Raw genomic sequence first — 23,177 nt, 5'->3', positions numbered from 1 at the left:
CTTTGGTCATGGTGTTTATCACATAGTGAAACACTAGTTAGAACAATCAATTCACATCATGCTTGACCAGGAACAAGAGACAGAAGGCTGGGCCAGCTCGGCCCTTTAAAGGCCCCCCTTTTGCTCTCTATGAGGTTCCTCTTGGTAATTCTGTAGCCTCTCTGAACAGCTCTGAGAGCCAGGGACAAAAGTGCAAATTATGAGCTTTTGGGGGACATTTTAGATTCAAACCACAAGAAACACATTGTGAAGGCTCTTCATAGGCAACAGACTAAAAACTTTCGTTTCTTTTATGTCTTAAAGAGATACCGACTCAGGAATTAATTGGTAGGGGCTGTCTTGACTCAGGTGATCATCAAGGGCACATAGGTAGGAGTTGTGTGAGGGCTGAAATTGAGTTCCTTAGTCCAGGACTTGCTGGGAAGTGTGAAGTGGACTAGGTACTGAGCAGGGGACAGGGACAGGGAGTGTGTGTAGATAAGGATGGGATGGTGTTGGGATCCTGGAAAGAAGTGTGTATTTACATTTGGTGGATTTTGGAGGTCTTTGTGGCTACAGTTTCTGAACTGAAGAGTATGTTTATGGATTGACTTATTTATGAAGTGTCGGTAATAATAGAGACAGAACTGGATTCTACTCTCTCATATCCTAGTGTGGGCTGATGTATCTTGTCCTTTGCTTACGTCTAAAAAAATAATTCTAGAGAACTGTCTAAAGGCTTTTGTTTATGGTAACTTTTTAAATGAGCTTCATGGCAATCATAACATCATATAAGATGGGGTAAGTCTTTTCTGTGAGAATCTTCATGCATTCATTTGGGTGAGTAAAGGTGCAAATTTTTTTGCTGCCGCTGGACTGTTCAGGGCTTCCTTCATGTTCACTATGGTATCCTTTATCTTAATTTTTGTTTTAAATGTTCACCTGCATTTTCTGCCTCCTTCTCTTCTTCTTCTCTTCTTTCTGACCAGGCAATTGCTCTAGCTGTACTAATATGTGTGGATACATGTACATATATAAAAACAGAATTACACACATGTACACACATGTACATATACATGTGTTTATACATGTATACATGAGTTCATACACATATGTATATCAACACATGCACACACACGTATATACATGCACGCATTTACACATACATGTGTACATGCACACAACACAAGAGCACATACAATGCACATGTATACTTACACACATACACAAATGCAAACACTTATCCATAAGCATGTATTTACACGTGCATATACACACATACAACACACACACTATGCATGTGTACTTGGATACACACACACGTCCAAACGTACAACACACAAACAAACCACATCTAATTGTACACACACATGGATACATAGGTACATAACTATACACTTATATAGGCACACGCATGTACACACATGTAGATATACACATACTGATATACACATTTATATACCTATACAACATTTACAGATACATATGTACACCACACATACCCTGCCTCAGTGTGATTTAAATTTTTTATTAATATTCTATTGCATATAAATGAGCTGAATTTAGAGCTCCAAGGAAAGGAAAAAAACCTCACAGTAAGTATCAATAATACTCCTACACATTTATCAAGATAAGTCATATGCAGGTGATCTTCATGGTATATAACTTGCTATGAAAACTATACCATGACACATGCTTTAGTAGTAAGAAATTTATAATTGATTTTCAGTTTATACATTACTTCTCTGAATTCAGTTTCATTGCTACTTTCTTGACATTAAAGCCTGTAAATATACTTTACTTGCATAGATACAGTTTTGAAATCAAAACACATTCTTTTCAGGGTTAAATTAATTTTTCTATATTGATACGAGTTTGTCTATTGATATAAGTGTATTAAGGGTGAGTCAATTTGTGATAATTGATTTAATTTATTGGAAAAATGATGTTTTCTCATTTATTTATTTATTATTTACTTACTTATTTTTGTCACTGCTGGGTTCAAGCTCAGCATATTGGATGTCTTAGGTAAGCATTCTACACCTATATTATATTCTTAATCTCTCATGAAGTTTTTAATAATGAATTTTGTAAAATTTAAAGTGAGATTCAGCATTTCTTTGAAAAACTAGTGTATTTATTGGGATTATCTGTACATCTGTTATATATGTAGATTTTATAAACTGTGAAGAAGGCACCATCTCAATCAATTTCTAACCAATAATTATATGTTGCGATAATATTGCAAATATTTTGTGCAGTATACATATACTTTGGGTGGTGATTTCTGTTTAACTCTGGTGTGGATATATTGAAGTGGCTCATGTGGCCCACCTCTCATGTCTATTAGACAGCATGAGCAGGATGTAGAGAACAGCTTGAGTTATTTCTTAAGAACTGGCTCATGACAAGTTCATTCATTACAGGGTCCCCTTCAGTTACTGGAGGTTAGGCCTCTATCCCCGCCTTCGCAAGATTAAAATCGCCACAGCTCTTCTATACTTAGAGAAGGGAGGAGATGTCAGGGGCAGCCCTGATTACACACTGAAGGCCTAAAATCAACCATAGGCCTAAAATCAGCAATAGGCCTGTCATAAATGTATACTAACACCAAGTCTTGGGTCTCAGTGGAAATACATTGAAACAGATGTCTATAAGCTAATGTAAACAGGCAGCTTTTGTGGAAATTTACCACCCCGAGTAGTCATAGGCTTTGTAAATAGGTAGCCTTGGCAGACAATACCAACTTAGATAAGGACAAGCGAGTCATAGGCAGAGTCATAGCAACTTGTCCCCTGAACCTTTACCCAGCCGATACCCGGTTCTGAAAGATTTCTTTATTCCCCCTGAACACCCACACTCCAGTGTCATCCCCTTCCCTACATCCTGCCTTTCTGTGTTTATAACCCCAGTGTGAATGAATGAATTACAATTTGAGAAAAAATAAATAAATTATTAAAAAAAAAAAAAGAACTGACTCATGGCAGGAGTGGAGTGAAGGGCAGGCAATTGGCAGAGAAAGTGGGCATTAATAGTTATTTTAAAATATATTTTGACTTTTAAATTGTTATATATTTTAGCACTTAATCTTAGCTTCAGGACTGGGGATGTAGTTCTCTTTGTAGAGTGCTTACTTAGCAGGCACAGAGCCCCTGTACAGCATTAAACAGGCAATAGTGGTGCACAGCTGGAATTTCAATCTCAGCACTTAAGAGGTGGAGACAGAAAGATCAGATTTTTTAAAAAAATTTTTATTGGATATTTTATTTATTTATAATACAGATGTCATCCCCTTCCCCCATTTCCCCTCCCTAGAACCCCCTATCCAATACCCCCTCTTCCTTTATGCTTTTATATCATTTTGATTGTATTAAGGTCAGTTCTAGGTTGAGGGCCTAGCAATACAGTAGATACAAATAGTCAAGGAACAGGCAATGGAGTAAACACAAATAGTCAAAGAAAAAGCAGGCATTAAACCCAATTATGTGAACATTCCTGTGATCACCGTTTCTAAAGGCATATCAGGATGACCAAAGTATCTGAGCCAACTTCCCTATCCTAGCCCAAGGTCATTTTCATGTCTGAAGCCTACTTCCTTATTCTAGCCTAAAATTTAGATTCCTGTCTGAAATCACTTCCTTATTCTAGCCTAATATTTAGGTTCTTTCCTGAGATTACTTCGTTGTTGTAGCTGAAGATTTAGATTCCTACCTGAAATTACTTCTTTGTTCTAGTCTATTGTCAGATTCCTGCCTGAAGCCTACTTCCTTGTCCTTGGCCAATGCCATATTCCTACCAAGCAGCCATTTCCTTGTCCTTGGCCCTTGTCAGCTTCTTGCCAAGCCAAAAGCTTTCCACTCCTCCCCCCTTTTTATTTCATTAACAAGACTGAGCCTGTCTTAGGTTGTTCTTCCTTACCCATCATAGAATATATATTATCAAAAGCAATGCACTTCTGTATTATGTTGGTAAGGCTCTGTGCAGAATCTTACTCGTCCTTTAATTGCCAGCCTTTTAATTTAATAATTCTGTCTGGGTGGGAGTCCATTATCAGTTTCAAGTCATGTACTTTGGCTGCCAGCCTGTTGATGTAGTTAGAGACAAGCTTAACACGATGGGCAGGAATAAAAGTATTCCCAGGACAAGAAGGATCAAGCTATATATGCCATTCGTGAGGTTTGACCAAAATGGAAATATTGACCTCAGGCCACAGATAATTTTATGAGCATTATCTGTAGCATCAAAGCTCAACAGAACAGTATTCTTTAAATTCATAATCTCAGTATGCAAAGTTAACATACCCAGAGAGGTGTTAGGATTATGCCAAGTATCAGGTGCCTTTAAATTTTTTTTCTAATTATAATGACAATCATTGTGGATTTCAAAAGTAACACTACAATGATATTTGTCAAGACACTTGGGATGGCTCCTAACTCTTGAACCCTGAACCACCTTCAGATAATTTGAATAGGTTATAGAGCATCATCTGTTGCTCCTGATACCTATATAAATTCTTCTGTATACTTAATACATTAGTAACATTTTTTTGCTACATGGTTAACAAAAATAGTTGTCTTAACTCCTTGTGTCAATGCTATTGCAGAAACAGTGGTCCTAGCAATAAATGAAATTAAAGCTGTTATACCAGCAATAATCAAGACCACTACCCTCTTGCTTCTGCTTAAAGCCTAACTCACTTCTTCCAGCACTTTCAAGCTGTTTTCAGCGAGTCAAAGTTTTTCTATTACTCAGGGCAGTAAGACAAAAGCTGGTTCATATACCGCCATAACAGACATGCCAGATTTCAACACACTAACACAATTGGAAATTATACAGTCGATGCAACTTACAATAAACAATGTAGAAGAGATAAAACCAATTTTAGCTTGACAATTAAAAGAGCCTTCAAATATGTACTAACCCTTGTTTGAAATCCAGATCCTGTCCCAACTTTATCTCTTGCTAACATATATCTATAGTGAACTACAGATATCATATATCATATCTATAGTGAACTACAGATAACTTCCAAATATGTTTCTGACAATGTCCAGATCTAGTCTTCCAAAAGTAGACTGTTATTTCCAATATTGGATTGATTTGTAGACCAGTACATGGTTGAGTCTTAATAGCTGGTCACATTTAAGAAGAATATAAGAGATATTGTAATTATAATTTCTCTTTTTGATTCTCTATCCCACAAGGTCTAAAAACTTGAGGCAAGGAAGCTTGTCCCATCTGGGATATAGTCAAGCAAAGTTGGGTCAGGAATTTATGTTCAATACAGCTCCCTAGTCACCCTTGCCAGGGCACTCAGCAAGCTCACAGGTTGGCATCATTCTTTGTCTCAGGAACAGTATGTCTCACCTTTTTAGAATTCCATGGGCCTTTCCACAATACCCTATCCTTGAGGATTATACAAAATCCCTATAATGAATTGTTGACAGAAAGTCTCTACTACTCAGCTACAATTGCCAGACCCATTATCTGTTTTTTCTTTATTGAATATTTTATTTATTTACCTTTCAGTGTTATCCCTTCTCCTATTCCTTCCAAAAACCCTTATCCCATCCCCCCTCCTCCTACTTCTATGAGGCTGTGCCCCCACCATCCACCCATTCCCGCCTCCCTGGTTTTGAATTCCCCAACACTAGGGAATCCAAACTTTCAGGGACCAATGCCCTCCTCTTCCACTGATGCCTGACAAGGCCATCCTCAACTACCTATACAGGTGGAGCCATGAGTCCCTCCCTTTGTGTTCCCAGGCTGGAGGTTTAGACCCTGGGAGCTCTGGTTGAGTATTTTGATACTCCTTCTAAGAAGGACCAAACTACCCACACTTTGGTCTTCCTTCTTCTTCTTGAGCTTCATGTGGTCTATATGTTGTATCTTAGGTATTGTGAGCTTTTGGGCTAATACCCACTTATCAGTGAGTGCATACCATGTGTGTTCTTTGTGATTGAGTTACCTTACTCAGGATGATTTTTTCCAGTTCCATCCATTTGCCTAAGAATTTCATGAACTCACTGCTTTTAATAGCTGAGTAGTACTCCATTGTGTAAATGTACCACATTTTCTGTATCCATTCCTCTGTTGAAAGATGTCTGGGTTCTTTCCAGCTTCTGGATATTATAAATAAGGCTGCTATGAACATAGTGGAGCATGTGTCCCTATTGTATGTTGAAAAATCTTTTGGGTATATGCCCAGGAGTGGTAGCTGGGTCCTTAGGTAATACTATGTTCAATTTTCGGAGGAACCGCCAGACTCCTTTCCATAGTGGTTGTACCAGCTTACAATCCCACGAACAATGGAGGAGTGTTCCTCTTTCTCCACATTCTCACCAGCATTTGCTATCACCTGAGTTTTTGATCTTGGCCATTCTGACTGGTGTGATGTGGAATCTCAGAGTTGTTTTGATTTGCATTTCCCTGATGACTAAAGGATGTTGAACACTTCTTTAGGTGTTTCTTGGCCAATCGAGTTTCATCAGTTGAGAATTCTTTATTTACGTCTGTACTCCAATTTTAATAGGGTTATTTGTTTGTCTAGAGTCTAATTTCTTCAATTCTTTGTATACCTTGGATATTAGCCCTCTATCAGATGTGAGACTGGTAAAGATCTTTTCCCAATCTGTTGGTTGCCACTTTGTCCTATTGAAGGTATCCTTTGCTTTACAGAAGCTTTGCAATTTTATGAGGTCCCATTTGTCAATTCTTGATCTTAGAGTATAAGCCATTGGTGTTCTATTCAGGAACTTTTCCCCTGTGCCCATGTGTTCAAGGTTTTTCCCCATTTTCTCTTCTATTAGTTTCAGTGTAGTTGTTTTTATGTGGATGTCCTTGATCCACTAGGACTTGAGCTTTGTACAAGGAGATAGGTATGGATCAATTTGCATTCTTTGACATGCTGACCTCCCGTTGAACCAGCACCATTTGTTGAAAATGCTGTGTTTTTTCCATTGGATAGTTTTAGCTCCTTTGTCAAAGATCAAGTGACCATAGGTATGGGGGTTCATTTCTGGATCTTCTATTCTATTACATTGGTCCTCCTGCCTGTGTCTGTACCAATACTATGAATTTTTTAAAATCATTTTTTTTTTGTAGTACACCTTGAAGTCAGGGATGGTGATTCCCCCAGAAGTTCTTAATTGTTGAGAATAGTTTCCACTATCCTGGGTTTTTTGGTATTCCAAATGAATTTGAGAGTTGTTCTTTCTATCTCTGTGAAGAATCGAGTGGGAATTTTGATGGGGATTTACTTTTTAAAACACATAGAGTGCCATATATTTGAAGTTATATAGCCATTTTAGGCAATAAACTTCATTTAAAATCTTCATTTAAGTCTGTAGATTGCTCTCAGCAAGATAGCCATTTTTACTATATTAATCCTTCCAATCCATGAGCATGGGAGATGAAAGATCAGAATTTTAAGATCATCTTTAGTTACTTGGTTGAGTTTGAGATCAGCCTTGGCTTTTTTGAGAGCCTGTCTTTAAAAAGGAAAGAAAGAAAGAAAAGCTTTAGTTTGTGTATTTTAATTATTACATTATTGTTTAGAGTACTTCAGCTTCCCGATGTCCCCCTTTCTCCTCCCCAGTTCATTAGTGACTAACATCTTCAAGAGTTTTGAACATTTGTCTCAGCTGAAGAGATGGTATGGAATCATTATGCTACAGTCTAGGATTTAGACTTCACTCTGTGTTTTCATTTTTTATGTTGTGATCCTCCCCCTAACAGTCTCTGTCAGCCACCCAACTTTTTAAAACACATAGAATGCCATATATTTGAAGTTATATAGCCATTTTAGGCAATAAATTTCATTTAAAATCTACACATTTAAACTTACTGAATTTTGAAGCTTTTACCCTCGTTTAATTTTGTTACTGAATATTAGCTTATTATATCCCACAGTGTGTGTATTCACATGTTGAATGTCTTTCCTGGCTGTTATGAACAGAATTGCTATCTATTATTAGGAGGATTTTGTGTAGACACACACGTTCAACTCATTTGGATCATTGCCAGGTAGCATGACCAGCTGGTCATGCAGTGAAAGCATATTCAGTTTTGTTTGAAACTACCACAGTATCATGCTGACAGTGTGCCATTCAGTTACCTCCAGCAGTGAGTGAACATCTCTGTCACTCCATTTTCCTCTCAGCATCTGTTGGATGAGGTATGGCATCTCTCGTTTTAATTCCCAGTCTGCTAATGGTACATGGTTCTGTACATTCTTCATAGGCTTGCTTTGTATCTACATATCATTTTGGTTGTTCAGTCTTCTTATCTTTTGCATATTCGAAAAATTGGATTGTAATTTTCTGTAGTTTTTGGATAGCAGCAAATATTTTCTATTAACATGTGGACTGGCTTTTCATTTACTTTGTAGTATTTATCATGGAGTACTTATGAAATCTAAGTTATCAGTTTTTTTTCTTGTGGATTGCTTTGAGTTTGTATTTTAACACTTGTTATCAAACACAAGGGTACTTGTGTTTTTCTCTGTTCTTCTTTAGGAGTTTGTCTTTGGGTCAACATTGTTGTGATTAAACACCATGAACAAAACAGTCTTGGGAAGGAAGGAATTTATCTGGCTTACACTTCCACATCTTTGATCATTACTGAAAGCAGTCGGCAGGAATTCAAACAGGATCCTAGCTAGAGGCAGGAGCTGATGCAGAGGCCATGGAGGGATGCTGCTTACTGGGTTGCTCCTCATGGTTTGCTCAGCTTATTTTCTTATAGAATACAGGACCACCAGTCTAGGAGTGGCACCGCTTACCATGAGCTAGGCCTTTTCACATCAATCACTGATTAAGAAAATGTCCTACAGGTGCAAAAGTATTTTTTATTCTCCTGCCTCAGTCTGCTAACATAGGTTTAGTCCTGGGAGCTTCTAGCCTCTGTACAATCTTATCTAGGCTTAGAATGTTTTCAGCCTCTCAGACTTAACTGCTGAATGAGCTCACCCCTTCCTCGTTCTTTCTAAATTCTGATTAGCTAGTTCAACTCAGCTATTCTGGCTCAAAATTTCTCTCCACTGTAAGTGATTCAATCTGGCTTTTCTCTCAGCCTCTGACTTTTTACTCTGCTTGGTCTTTACTGACTTTGGTTGCTACTTGTAACCTGGTCTTCAACCAATTTTGACAATCCGTTCCAATCTTCTGCTCATTCTCTGGCTTATTCTGTCTTCATCTGTGTCTAGCTTGTTCATTCTCTGCAACCTATCTCTGTATAACTTTCCTGATAAAACTGTCTCCCTCCCTCCTTCCCTCCCTCCCTCACTCCCTCTCTCCCTCCCTCCCTCCCTCCCTTCCTCCCTCATCTCTCTTTTTCTCTCCCTCCTCCTCTGCACTGCTCTCTCAAATAGCTGCCCTTTCTCTTCTCATGAGTTTGGTGCATCCAATTCTGTCAAATCTTTCTCTGATTCCTTACTTTTTCTGCCACTCAGTTACACTTCATTTTCAAACATGGGTACTTCCTTCTACTATCATTATCCTTATTGTTTGGGATTAAAGGTGTGTGCTAAGTGCTGGGATACACTCTAACCATTACTATTTCAGTATTCTTATTTTTAATGGGTCTTTTACATTGTTGATCTCTTCAACAATTTCAATTTCGTTGGCTCAGCTGTGTCTAGAAATTCATCTTTTGTTTTAGTTTTTCTGGCTTAATTGAAGTAGAGTTTTTAAACTATTCCTTTAAAGGTTTCTGAATTTCTTGGTGTCTGTTATAATGATTCCTTATTTTTTCTCTAATTTTATTATTTATGTCTCATTTTTCTTTTGGTTAATTTAGCTAAGTGGCTGGCAATCATTTATTTTTCAAAGAACCAGGTCTTAGACTCATTGATTCTTTATTATATATACATACACACAAATGTATATATATTTGTTTCATTACATCTGCCCTAGTTTTTATTATTTTTCCATCTACTGAATTTGAATTTATTTTGTTCTTATTTTTTCAAACTCTTGAAATACACCATTAAGCTATTTATTTGTGGCTTTTCTAATTTTTAAATGTTGACTCTCAAAGAGATATAAAATTCCTGCTTTTAGTGTGTCCCAGAGGATTTTCTATGTTGAATTTTTATTTTCTTTTATTTCTAGGATTTTAAAAATTTCTTCTTTAACTGATACATCATTCAGTAGTGATCTGTTTAATCTGTGAGTTTGTGTAATTTCTAGAAATTCTTTTGTTCGTGATTTTGAGTTTTATTTCAATTGTGATCAAAGAGAAAACATGGAATTATTTCAGTGTTATATGCATGTATTTTTAGATTTGTACTGTGTCCCTCAAAGTGGCCTGTTTTAGATAAACTTGGGTGGGCTCCAGAGTAGAATGTGTATTCTTTGGAGTTTAGGTACTGTATTATGTAGGTATTTGATAGTCTACATTTATTTTGCCTTAGAAATGAACAAAATAGACTTCCTTTTGGAGTAGTTTGGACTGAGAACAAGCCTACATTTGAATTCTCCACCTCTCCCTGTGTCTTTCATCTGTCTGCAGTTTGTTGTCTGTGGCCTGTCTATTGTATGTTTCTAATCACTGTCTCTCTCTTGCCTGTGCATGTTGTCTGTATCTAACAATAGACTTTGCTCTGTATTTATTGACCAGTGCAGAACACATAGTATGGAAAAGGAATGAGGAATGCTTTTGTTTATTTAATTTTTAAAAGACATTTTTAACAGAATTTTACTAAGAAAGAAGGTGCTTTAGTGACCCCCAACTGCTCCAGAATAGCACTCAAAATTTTGCACAGCTGTTACCAAATTATATCCACATGTTTCTTTGAAATATTTATCAGATATTTATTGTTTAAGGTTAATTTTAAAGTATTCCTTGTAGGCTACTATCATCAAATGATTACCACAACACATATATACATATATTTATTATTCTGGGTCATCCTTATGAAAATACTGCCACTCAATTGGAGCTGGCTTACAAGTTGAAATGAATTCTGTCTCTATGTAAACTGTGCCTACATGGTCTAGGTTTTTGATTCCTAGGGTAGTCTGAGCATCGGACTCTGGGTTAGCTAGTAAGCAAACGGGAAAGATTGGTCACATGCCTTAGGTTATTACTTTAGGCCAGACAGCTTGATTTATTCAGTCCCTCTCAACATTTCCACAGGAAGAAAACAGTGTCTGTCTGTTGTCCAGTGGAGAAAGAAACTTGTTTTGAGCTTGACTGAGTGCTTCCCAAGCCTTACTTTGAGTGGGGGTAGAGTCAGAGCGCCCTCCCAGCTCCGTTCTGTCCAAGCCTGCAAATTGCTTCAGCAGCAGCAGTAGAATAGTTGTGGTCTTAGGCCCAACCTAAAGGCCCAGATGCTTCCAAAACACATAAGCAATAGCTTGCAAGCAGTGACCAGCTGCCTCAGTCTGCCTCCAGTGTCAGTGTTGGCACTGTGAGCCTCTCCTTCCATCTTGCTGACAGTGTTCTCAGGACACATTAATATTTGTGCTACCAATATGCACTTTGCTTTCATCTTGATTCTGATGTCAGTCAGTGTGTGTGGGTGTCACCATTAGGTGCCTAGCCTTTGATTTAATTGACTTGTTTTCATTTAAAATAATCTTCTGCACTTAGTGACTTCAAGTTTTTTTTTGTTTTTTAAACCAGGAATATTGTGGGAAGTAAAATCTAGTCTTCTGTAGGTAAGCCAATGTGTTTTGTTTGCTTCTAAGAATCTTCTCATGCCATTCTAAAGCTAAGATCTCATTTGAAGTTTTACATATTTGCAATAATTAAGTAAAAACAGAAAGAAAACATTTAACTTCCTTTTCTTCCTATGCTGTCTGTGTTCTGTTAACCTACTGTTACAGCCCTTGTTACAGATTTCAAATTATCAATTTTCTGCTTAATAATGGAAAGTTTTTACTCTTGGAATTTTTAGGTGCTGATTTTGATTACTTGAAGAATAGATGTAACAATGAAAATGAATAAACAGTTGAAAAAGTGTGGCCCAACATGCAAGAGAAACTACTAAAAAGCACCTATTAAATATTTTGATACCAAAAAACATTAACCAAGATATCTATCTACTCTAAAAAATTATTCTGTTATTTTCTGAGGAATGATGACTAATTAGGCAAATGAAATACCCAGCTGGAGAAAAGCAGGTTTCCAAAGTAAGTTTCAGCCAGGGTGTTTGGGATGAAGTTGCAGCCTGGTGTCAGAAAATGTCCAGGGCACTGGCAAGCACTAGACATCTGCAGGGTGTACAGAATTTGGGTTATGCCACGCATGATTTTAATGAGCTATAACTCAGGGCACTCCAGTAGACATACAGCTTTTGGGTTGAGTGGAGCATTTAACTGTGGGTGTCCTGATAACTTTTTGTGGGCTGAGTTACAGCAACGTAGGCTGGTAGCAGCTTACTGCTTAAAGACAGCATTTACTGAACTTGAATTTAAAGACAAGCCGGGGGTGATCTTTCAGAGGTTATGAGCACTTGCTCCTCTTACTAAGGAATGGGTTTGATTCCCACTACCCACATGGTGGTTCAGAACTGATGGGGACTCTAGCCAGCTCAAAGATGTGTCTCTAGCATGCTGTTTTTCCTCCTTTTTTCTTTTTTTTTCTCTGCCTTTCTGAGATTACATTCTAAAGGCTAGAATTTGCCTACTTCCTCCTCCTGAGGCTGACTATCATGGTCTAGCTATCTATTAAAGTCCAGCAATCAAAAGGTCAGTTTGGCTACCCTAATTAACATGTCTAATTAAAATTAAATACCTTATCCTAACACAAGCCTTCCCTTTTACCTTTATAAACTGCCATTTGCCTGTGTGCTATGTCTGTCCTCTCTCCAGAGGCAGTCTTTTGTTCCCTCTCTGGTATAAATATCCCTCCCACCCTCTGTTCTGTTCCTCCCCTTTCTCATCTTTAGTCTCCTGTCACTGTCTCTTGTTTCCTGCCCTTTGTCCCTCTGGGGAAAAATCTCCTTTGTGCTGAGAACTTGACCTTGGATATCCTGAGCTGATACAGATCATGTCAATAACCAGCCAGAACTCTAGTTTCAGGGGATCCAAGGCCCTCTTGTGACCTTCTCTGTCCCTGAGTATGCACACAGTGTACAAACATACAAGTAAGCCAAACATTCACAGATAAAATAGAATGGAATAAATGTAATTAAGAAATTAGAAGATACGCTCTGTTTTGCTCCTGCCTGTTCAACATTTCTAGTACTGAACTATAGAAATGATCCCTGAACGTCTAGTCTTCTGTTCAACATTTCTGACAAGGAGCGTACTTGGCTGCATTATCTATGAGACTTTGAGGGTTGGAGATGGAGAGGTTTTCTCCTCTTTTTAAAACTTTAAAATTTGTGAATAATCAATGACATTTTATTTATTTATTTGTTTGTTTGTTTCTTTGTTTATTGATGGATTGTTGAGACAAGGTCTCACTGTATAGTTCTGCATGACTTGGAAATCCCCATGTAGACCAGACCAGACCAGACCAGACCAGATCAGACCAGACCAGACTATCTTCAAACTCACAGAGCTCTGTCTGCCTCTGACACTTGAGTACTGGGATTAAAGTCATACTACACAAAGCCTGTCCTAAACTTACTATAGTAATTGTACAGTTTTAGCTATCTTGTCTTCCTTCCTTCCTTCCTTCCTTCCTTCCTTCCTTCCTTCCTTCCCTACCCCCCCACCCCCCATCCAACCTAGGACTCAATCTCTCAGCCTTATACACTTAACATTCAGTTCAGTAGAGTGATAAAGGTATATTCATTGTTGTGGAATAAATCTCCTTAGCTTTTTATCTTTCAAATCTAGCACTATGTACCATTAAATCTTTTCCATTGGTAACTACTGCTCTACTTTCAATTTGTGTGACTTTGATAGCTCAAATAAATGTACTTGGACAGTATCTCTTCATTGTTGTTGTTTTAATAAGCAGCTTATTTCTCTAGCCATAGTTTCAAGGTTCAGTGCGTTGTAGCAAGTGGTAGGATTTCCTAATGAAGGTTAAGTGATATTTCATTGTTAGTGTGTACCACGTCTTCAGCACCTGGTTATCTGCTGATAGATATTGTGGCTGCGTAGGAATCTGTGCTGGTAAATGACACTCTGAAGAGTTGATTCCACATCTTCTCAAGTTCACACACAGAAAATCGTTCTAGTTTTGATTTCCTAAGGAAAATTTCCTAAGGGACCTCTGTTGTCCTCTACCTATCAACAGTATTTAAAAGTTCTCCTGTCTCCCCTTTCTCGCTGACACTGCTATTTATTGTTTGTTCTTGTTATTAGTTGTAGTGTCTTAATGGATATGAGGGATGAGTAATATGTGTATAATTTTAAATTTTATTACATTTTTTAAATTGTGTATTTGTGTAAGCATACCACATTAAATGAGTGCAGGTCAGAGGACAACTTTTAAGGATAGATTCTTTGCTTCCACCGTATGAATCACAGGAGTAGAATTCAAGTCATCAGGCGTGGCAACAGGCTTGCCTTTATTTGCTGAGTCATCTCACAAGCCTGATAGATTATAAGATATTTACTTACTTTATGAGTTTTTAATAACCAACATAATAGAGCAAATGCAAATGCTGAAATTCAGCATGGGTAGGGTTCTAGTTAGGATGGAGGATATAGACTTGATACTGATTGTATGCAAATGAGTTGAGTGTAAACTTCACCTACATGTATATTATCATTATGGGTGTTATTTGGCAGCCAGAACAAAAACCCAGACTGCAACAAAAGAACAATGTCTGTGCACGGGAATCAGGCTCCAGCACTGTGTGTCTCCTGCTGATAGAAGTGTTATAGACTTAGAAATTGGTAGAGCTGGCTTTACAACCTCATGAGCCACACAAGGAGAGGATCTGAGGCTTTCGACATGTCAGTCATGGAGGACTTGAAGAAGAACAGAAAACAACAATAGTTATAATCATGTGATTCACTGTGATGTCATGTGAGAAATGCTGAAACTTAGCTGCTAGGCAGACCTAAAACCAAACAAAATGCTGTGACTGGAATGGGAGAAGCGTGTTTCTGATCAACATAAGGAAAACGTTTTGTCAATGAGAAGCATCCCCCACGAAACCTGCAGCTTCGAAGTCTGGGATACTGACAGGATCCTACACAGAAAGGATGCTCCTCCAACAGGCAGAATCTGGCCAAAGCAACTCATATACAGACTGTTCCCCCCCACCATCTGTTCATACCAGTTTGAGGAAATAGACAAATGATTTCTATACACAAACACCCTAATGCATTGTTGTAGCTGACTTTGCTTGCAGAGGCACAGCCTATCCAGATGTTAAATGGAATAAATCTCCCCCTTAGGAAGAATCTAGAATCTTTGATTCTCCTGACTAATGAAAAGGTGGGTGGTACTCTTTTTCCATGTTGCACAAGAGCCATGTGGAAGCCCTGTCCCTCTGTTCTCTTTGTTTCTCTACACTTCCTGTCCCTCTGTTCTCTTTGTTCTTCAGCACTTCCTGTCCCTTTGTTCTTCATTCTTGTTCCTCTGTTCTCTATCTTGGTTCCTTGGCATTTCCTGCCCCTGTGTTCTCTGTTCATGTCCCTCTGCACTTCCTACCCATGTGCTGATGCTTCATTTAACCCAGCCCACCTGTGTGTTGTTGGTTTTGTCTTTACTTGGCCTGTGCCTTCTCATTTCCCATTCTTTCTTCGTTGAATGCAACCTTTTCAGCACCCGTGATGTCTGCCCTTGCCTTTTCTCAGGAGCTCTGAGCTCTTTCACAGCAGTAACTACTTATTGTTGATCTTTGATTTTCTTTGTGGCAAACCTCCAATATTTATTGAATGAAAGGAATTTATGTATCTTATTCTTATTATAAGTCTTGTAGCTGTGTAGTGATTTGGGGCTTAGAGACGAGCCCACTGTATGTGTTTCTTTCAATTAGGGCCCTGGTTGTACTTGGAATGTGCATGGGAAATAAAACCAGAGGCAAGCTGCACTGCTCGTCCTCTTGTTCTCCTGCTTTACACTCTTGCTTCTGTTTCCTCTCTCCCAGCTCTTCCCAACCCCCTGTCTGGAAGCCTGACGTCATCCACCTTCCTCTCCTCACCCCTGTTTCTTACATTGTTTGTCTTCCTCCTCTTATTCTTTTAAAACTGTACTTCCTTTTCATTGCTTCCATTCACAGCTTTGGCCGGCTGTTAGTAGTATTTGTCTCTGTGCTTAGATGAGGTCGGAGCATTCCTTATTGGTTTCTGCTAGTTTCCTTGTCTCCGTACGTACTTCTCTTCCTAGTCTTTCTATACTTGGGTAGTCTCTTGGTCTGGGCCATTGTTGGTTGGTTACTCTTTGAGCAGCACAGGTGATGTTTGTGTTCTGGTTACTTTGCGTTTTTGTGTCCATCAAGGCCATTTGCCATTATCCTGGACAATTAAGTATGAGCTGTAGCCAACAACTCTCCCTGAGAGCAGTGCTGATTTTCTTTGTATGAGTTGTTATGAGCTTGCTTACTTTTGGCCTGTGTAGTTGAAAACTGAAGCTCTGATCTATGTGTTACATTAAAAAGTGGGTCTAGGGGCTGGAGAGATGGCTCAGAGGTTGAGAGCACTGGCTGTTCTTCCAGAGAACCCGGGTTCAATTACCAGCATCTATATTGCAGCTCATAACTGCGTGTAACTACAATTCCAGGTTATCTGACCCCCTCCCATAGAGATACATGTAGGCAAAACATCAATGCACATACTTATATACATGTAGGCAAAAACACCAATGTGCATAAAAACATCAAGTTTTTAACAAGTGAGTCTAAAGAATTTTTTCATAAAGTTAGTAATATTAATTTTTGCAACTGAAAACACCAGCATACATATAAACCTTCAACACACAGTCGAAGCTTGCCAGGCAGGGCTCGACATTTGCTTGAAACTACCTGACAATCTTTGTTTGCTTTGCATATAAAGAAGATTAATGTTCATGAACTTGAATAAATTTCATTTAATGACTTGGCCCGTAATTTCTTCAGTGTATGATAAATGACTGTTCTGAATTACTTTTGTTCTCTGCAGAATTTTTAGAGAAGCTTAGATTATTAATATTTTGATGTATGTATTTTCTGTTTTTAAAGTTTTGATTTAATGAGCCACAGTTTTAAAGATATCTTCCCATCTGCTAAACTCTAGAGCTTGATTGAAATCCATGTATGTTCTTTTGTTTGCACTTGGCTCGTCTTGTATTTTCTTACTCTTGGAAGATTCAAAGTTCAGGGGAGGGCTATGTTTATTTGCCTGGGTATCCCAGATTTTCTCTAGTTTGTATGCAAATTTGATTATTGTAGGTGATCTGTAAAGGAATGTATTCCTAAGTGTAGAAGAGACTGAAGACTTCAGTACTTCATGGACTGTTCTTATGTATGAACATCACACTCCGGGCTCAGAGATGTGGGAGTATATAGGTCCTTTGAAGAAAGCCTTGGAAACCGTGGTTCCGAGTACCCCTGTGGTTATTGCATCTGAAGCTTCCTTGTGCGAACTCAGCACACTATGCAACTGTGTTCCCCGGCAAACTGACATGCTTTTCTTTAATTCTAGCATTGTGCTTTCTCTCAGTAGCAGTGCAGAGCACCTGCAGTCACCCTAAGGTGCTTATCTCATCTTGCTGAAGAAAAAGAACTTTACTAGCTTGTCCAGCTACTTGTCTTAGCCCCTAGGTCCATAGACCCTTTTCTGGAATTAATTAAATCCAAATATTTAAGCATATGTACTGTTATCTTTCTAAAGATCACTTTAAAATCCAGCTTTAAAAACACTTTCTTTAAGCAATTGTAGTGTTCTAGAGGAACATCTTCAGTTTATGTAGATGCAAAAGCCCAAGATCTGTAACTATTCTTGCAGAAATATCAAATCATGTGACTGTGTGATCAGACAGCAGATGTTAGAGTCAGGGAGGTCCGTTAATGAAGACAGAGAAGTAACTATTCTCATGAGAATAGGGTGCCTTTAGAAGCTCTTTGTCTTGAAGTATTCTTCCTAACAACCCTGTGATGTTCCCTGACATGCAGTGAGTATGTGTGGAGGGCAAGATAGTGAGAACAGCTTGCTGTGCATTCCAGTTTGATATTAGGCTTTCCATGTGTGTGTGTATAGGCTACCTTTTCTCTGGTCATGTGAGATTGCTCTGGACAAAGAAAGTGTTTTGTCATTTTGCTATTTTAGGTGGCTTGTGTTAAAGAGTAGGTATTTGCAAAATGAAAAACATTCTCTTCTGGAAAGCCTTAGATTAAAAAAGCATACTCTAAAACTTCAAACGAAAGTCACATAGTACTCTTTGAGCACAAAGTTCCCTGATTTCTCTCTCTTGCATTCTCCTTCTATATTTTTAAGTGTTTATTATATGATAAGGTGAAAAAGCTGTAGAAAACATTTGCAGTCAGTAGTTTCTTTACTGTTGAATTATTGAGACTACTAGAGCCATAGTAGTAAGTAGTCCTTAGACATAAATCAAAGTCCTTAGATAGCTTTTCTGTAAGTAGGGAAAATACCAACCACTTAAGCACTTGGTATTTGGAGATAGCTAATGAGATGGGAAGTGTAGATTGTGACTTACTTATTTTCACAATAGGAGGAATTGATTGTATTCTAAGAGTTAACATTAAATGTATAATGAATGCTTAGCAGTTCTCTCTTCTTTCTATCCCTTGTTCTACCTTTCATTTTGTACATTAAACCATTCTTATGTTGTTTTTAAAGGCTTTCACACTCTTGTTATATAAGCAGAAACATTTGGAGATCACAAGCCATCATTGCCATCATTTCATAGCTGGAATAAAATGAAGTAAGATAGAGAAAACCTCAGCCCCATAGCTTCCAGAACTGAAGGTCAGCTAGTAGCTGGCTGAGTGGATGTAGAATGTCTCAGACTCACCCACAGGCTCTAACACAACATCTGGGTAAGCCATTCCAGAATTGTGACATAGTGTCTGTCAGGTAAAAGTATTCCTTTATGCCAATGCTGTCATAATGAGGTTGTTATAACATAGTGCCAGGATAGCAAATGAAAATCCTGGTTCCAGGAATGAGATATTCATTTTCTATTTTGCATAAGAATTACCATGAATTTTCAGAGGCTTGTAAAAAACTACCTTTTTGTTATTTTAGAGTTCTGAAGGAGAAGAGGCCTACATGTAACTCTGCTTACTGCTCTCACCAAGCCAGTCTGGATGTAAGATCTTGCAGGCCTGGGCATTCATTCATTCATTCGTATATTTATGTGTATGTACAAATACTTACATGTAAACGTGTGTACCATGTTAGTACCCAAGGCCTGCATAGAAGATTGAAGAGGCTGTTGGTTCCCATGGAACTGGAGTTATAGACAGTTGTGAGCTGTGATCATGTGGGTGCTGGGAACTGCATCTGTGTCTTCTTCAAGCACAGCAAGTTCTCTGCTGAGCCATCTCTCTAGTTCCAGACCTGAGTTCTTTTTGGAGCTGGTGACCATCTATTTGTGCCCAAGCTTGTTCAGTATGACTGCGTTTGATTCTCCTAGACCAGCAGTTCTGAACCTGGAGGGGGTCATAGCCCTTTTGGGTATTGAACAACCCTTTCATATCTAAGTATCAGAAAACAGAGATATTTAAGCTACAATTCATAACAGTAGCAAAATACAGTTATGAAGTAAAACAATTTTATGGTTGGGGGTCACCACAACATTAGAAACTCTATTAGAGGGTTGCAACATTAGGAAGGTTGAGGACTACTGCCTTAGACTCTAAGGCTGTGGCTCTCATTTCATTGCTGACTGCTGGCTAGAGACATGTTTCAATACTTAGCTCCCTTAGTGACATTTGTCAAGCCACTTTGGGGCCCTCTGTCTCAGCACTGTTTCTACTCTAACTTTGCTCCTTATGAGGAAGCAAGAGTCCTGCAGTTTACAAAAACAAACAAAAAATCCTTAATCTGGATTTTTATTTGTCTATTCACTCCATTTATTTTAATTAATCATTTTATTTATTTACATCTCAAATGTTACTCTGCTTCTTGGTTCTCCCTACCCTTCACCTCTGAGAGGATGTATCAATTTTCTTTTTTATAATGTAACAGGACCTTAGAAGGAATCGCTCTTCTACATAAGTTTTAAAAATTCTTATCTGCTAGGACAGTTTTCCATGGGTCACCATTGTAAAAAGCTAATCTTAGAATTCTGTGCAGTAGTTGGCAACTGATGACAAGGTTGTCCACATACTAATGTAATGTAACAAGGTGACGTCATAATTGGACGGGCATGCTGCAGGTTCTGGTTCCATGAATAACTGTGAAGGCTTTTTTCCCCTATAATCTATTCTTTCAGTTTGTCCCTTAGTTTTCAGAGGACCTGCCTTTATAGAGCAGTTTTGAGAACTGAATAGATTATATTTTTTATATTGTGTTACTATGTGCTTGGCACGTAATAAACACTCCATCACTATTAATCGTTATTACAATTATTTGTTCTTCAAAGTAGAATTCTTTCCTGGCATGTTTCAGTTTTCATGTAATGAACTTGACTATAAAATACAAAGCACATGTTCAGTAAAAATAACAAATGTTAAACAAAAAGGAGTTTTTCGTCACTGTGGAATTTGAGTCTTGGGCATCTGTCTCGTTCGTGCATTCTCTTGCTATAGGTAGAGCATTGTGCTTTTACATGGCTGGGGCCCGGTGTGGGTGGCCGAGTTTATGTTGTAAATGAAGTGGAAGGAAGGTAGAGAGAACTGAGGTGAGAAGGCAAGCCAGCCTGGGAATAGAACAGAAGGTGGTCTTCAAACAGCCATTGGTATGAGGGGATAGACAGTTATACAAATATGTAAAGTACAGATTTGAGGATAGATTTTAAGTGAATATAGGAAAAGTACAGTTATGAAAAGATAATTTCCATTCTGATAATGGGCCATTGTTGGAACATGCCTTCAAACCAAGAATGTTTCTTGTCAAGAAAAGCTGTGGCAGTCCTGATGGAAGTGAGGTGGGTCAGACTGGAGCAGTCTGGCTCTGGAAATCCTTGTGGCTTGTCTTGGTCAAGAAGAGGTGAGAAGAGTTCCTGGGAGGACTCCTGGGACCCAAGCCTCATTGTTCTTTACTTAAGATTTTTTACAGTGATGTCAGAACAAGGTATTGCCAGATCTGAAGAGCAAAGGAGCAGGTGGAGTGAGGAGAGATATGCCACCAGCCTTCATCTGCCCTCCTCCTCAGAGGATTGCTAGGAATAAAGATGTAGCTACACCTGTGCTGTGTCTCTGTGTCCAGAACCCATCAGAGGTTTTACTAGGTGTGTAGACACTTTTAGTGGCTTTTCACAATGCTCTATCTGCTCTGGGGGTTTAAATTTCTCCTCACTACACTTCATGACCTGTGTGCACTTAACAGGTATATGTACTAGATATTTTTCATGAATGCAGTTCATATAATATATCAACTATATAATGCCCAAAACAATATTTTATGACCTTAAATAAAGTTTCATATTTCCTTAATACTATTCTAAATGCTAGTTAAACAGTAAGGCTATGTTCTAAAATTTTTCCAAAATCATAAATTTATCAATGTTAGGTGCAATGAGTGGTCTGTACTAATAAGGGAAACAGCTTTTCTAGTATTTTAGCATAGCATTATGATTACTAAATAATGATATGAATTAGTAATTGGGTAATATTTGATTGGCAGAGATGTGTTTTATTCTCAGATCATAAATTAGTTTCCTGAACTGACACAAAGTAAGAATCTGTGTCCTCTAGCTCTGACTCTCTCCTATTCTGTCACCCAGTCCAAACCTGCACCTTTTCCTGAACTAGTACCACTACTCATGGGGGGCTACCACACCCATCTGAGCCTATTTTTTAAAAGAGACAACAGAATCAAGATCACTTAACAGGGTGCTTAGCTGCAGTGCGACCCCACATCTCTAGTTTCCTAAGCTCCTAACTCCTGCTGGCACTGTTGGTATTTATAAGCATCCCTCCACCCCAGATTGGAATCCTTTAAAAATTGCTAAGGGAAACACGCTTTGCTTGGGAACTATAAATCATCAGTTTGCTAGTGATGACACTTCCTCATTTCTGTTCTCTCTCTCTCTCTCTCTCTCTCTCTCTCTCTCTCTCTCTCTCTCTCTCTCTCTCTCTCTGTGTGTGTGTGTGTGTGTGTGTGATCTTACTCCAGTATCTTTTGCCTTTTAGCACTCATAAAGTATCTTGACATTTGACTAATTAAACTCTGAAGGCAAGGCATATGGCTTCCTTCAGCTAAAAAAAAAATCACAGAAAAGTACTTGAAATTTAAATTAGAAGATGACATTTTATGCATTGAAGACATGCATGCTGTCAGTCTTAGCGATCAACCATTGTTGAGCAAAGCCTCGTGAGAAGACACATGCCTTCTCTGGTAAGTCAGGCTCTGTGACAGCTAGCCTCTCATCAAGGATATCTGGGCTCACTTGTACCATGTTGCTGCTTCTTTTGTGGGTATTTGGCTGATTCGTTTTGTTTTTGGAGTCTTGCTGGCATGTATGTAGGTAGTGAGTTAGAAAAGCTTCAGCATTTGTAATGACTGCAGGACATAATGATGAATGAATGTTTTCAGAGCCTTCTCTTAACAGTGAACATCCAAATAATAAAGAAACCTCCCTGTCTAGAGCTGACATAATTTAACAAGGAAAAATGTGAATTTTAAGGGAAGCTGATTTACCCTAACCATCCGATTCCTACATTTTCTACTCACATGGTAAACTTTTCACTGACTGAACTGAAGTTTTGTCAGCCTCCAAAAGGAGCTGTGTTGGAAGATGAAGTGGCTGTGGTTTTCCTTTGGTTTCATTAGTCTGGAATCTGGAAGAAGATACATACCTGTGGTAGCAAGAATGCACACATTCTTCCCCTTGGGACACTTGCAAAGCAATGTCAGTATTGAGCAGGGCTGGGAACAGGAGCATTCCTGTCTGGGTGCAGTTTTCACCAACTGAAAGCTAAGCACAGAGAGATGTAAAGCAGCCAGATTTTGTCTTGTATTACAGAGCATGCTTTCCCTTTGACTTTGGGCAATTGCTTTGTGTTGCTAGTGTAGGCAAGCTGATAAGTCGATGAACTGCGATGATTTTACTATGCAAACATTGACTTCATTATGGGACCCAGTTTGTAGAAGACTGTCTTAAGTGGGACAGTGGAAAGTTGTTTCACTTCCTTCAAAATTCAAGTAAAAGGAGATGATCTTTGGGAGACTGAT

General features: G+C 38.5%; 1 protein-coding gene across 1 annotated transcript in view; it reads left to right on the top strand.

The window, feature by feature from the left end:
* The window catches only part of Prdm5 (PR/SET domain 5), a 156,978-nt gene that overhangs the window by 30,281 nt on the left and 103,520 nt on the right, over positions 1-23,177 (top strand). The gene's annotated exons all lie outside the window — the stretch shown is intronic.

This window comes from Grammomys surdaster, unplaced genomic scaffold (genome assembly GCF_004785775.1).
Source record: "Grammomys surdaster isolate TR1022 unplaced genomic scaffold, NIH_TR_1.0 752, whole genome shotgun sequence".
Taxonomy (NCBI): Eukaryota; Metazoa; Chordata; class Mammalia; order Rodentia; family Muridae; genus Grammomys; species Grammomys surdaster.
The sequence above is the reverse complement of the archived record's forward strand: the minus strand, read 5'-3'. Positions and strand labels throughout refer to the sequence as shown.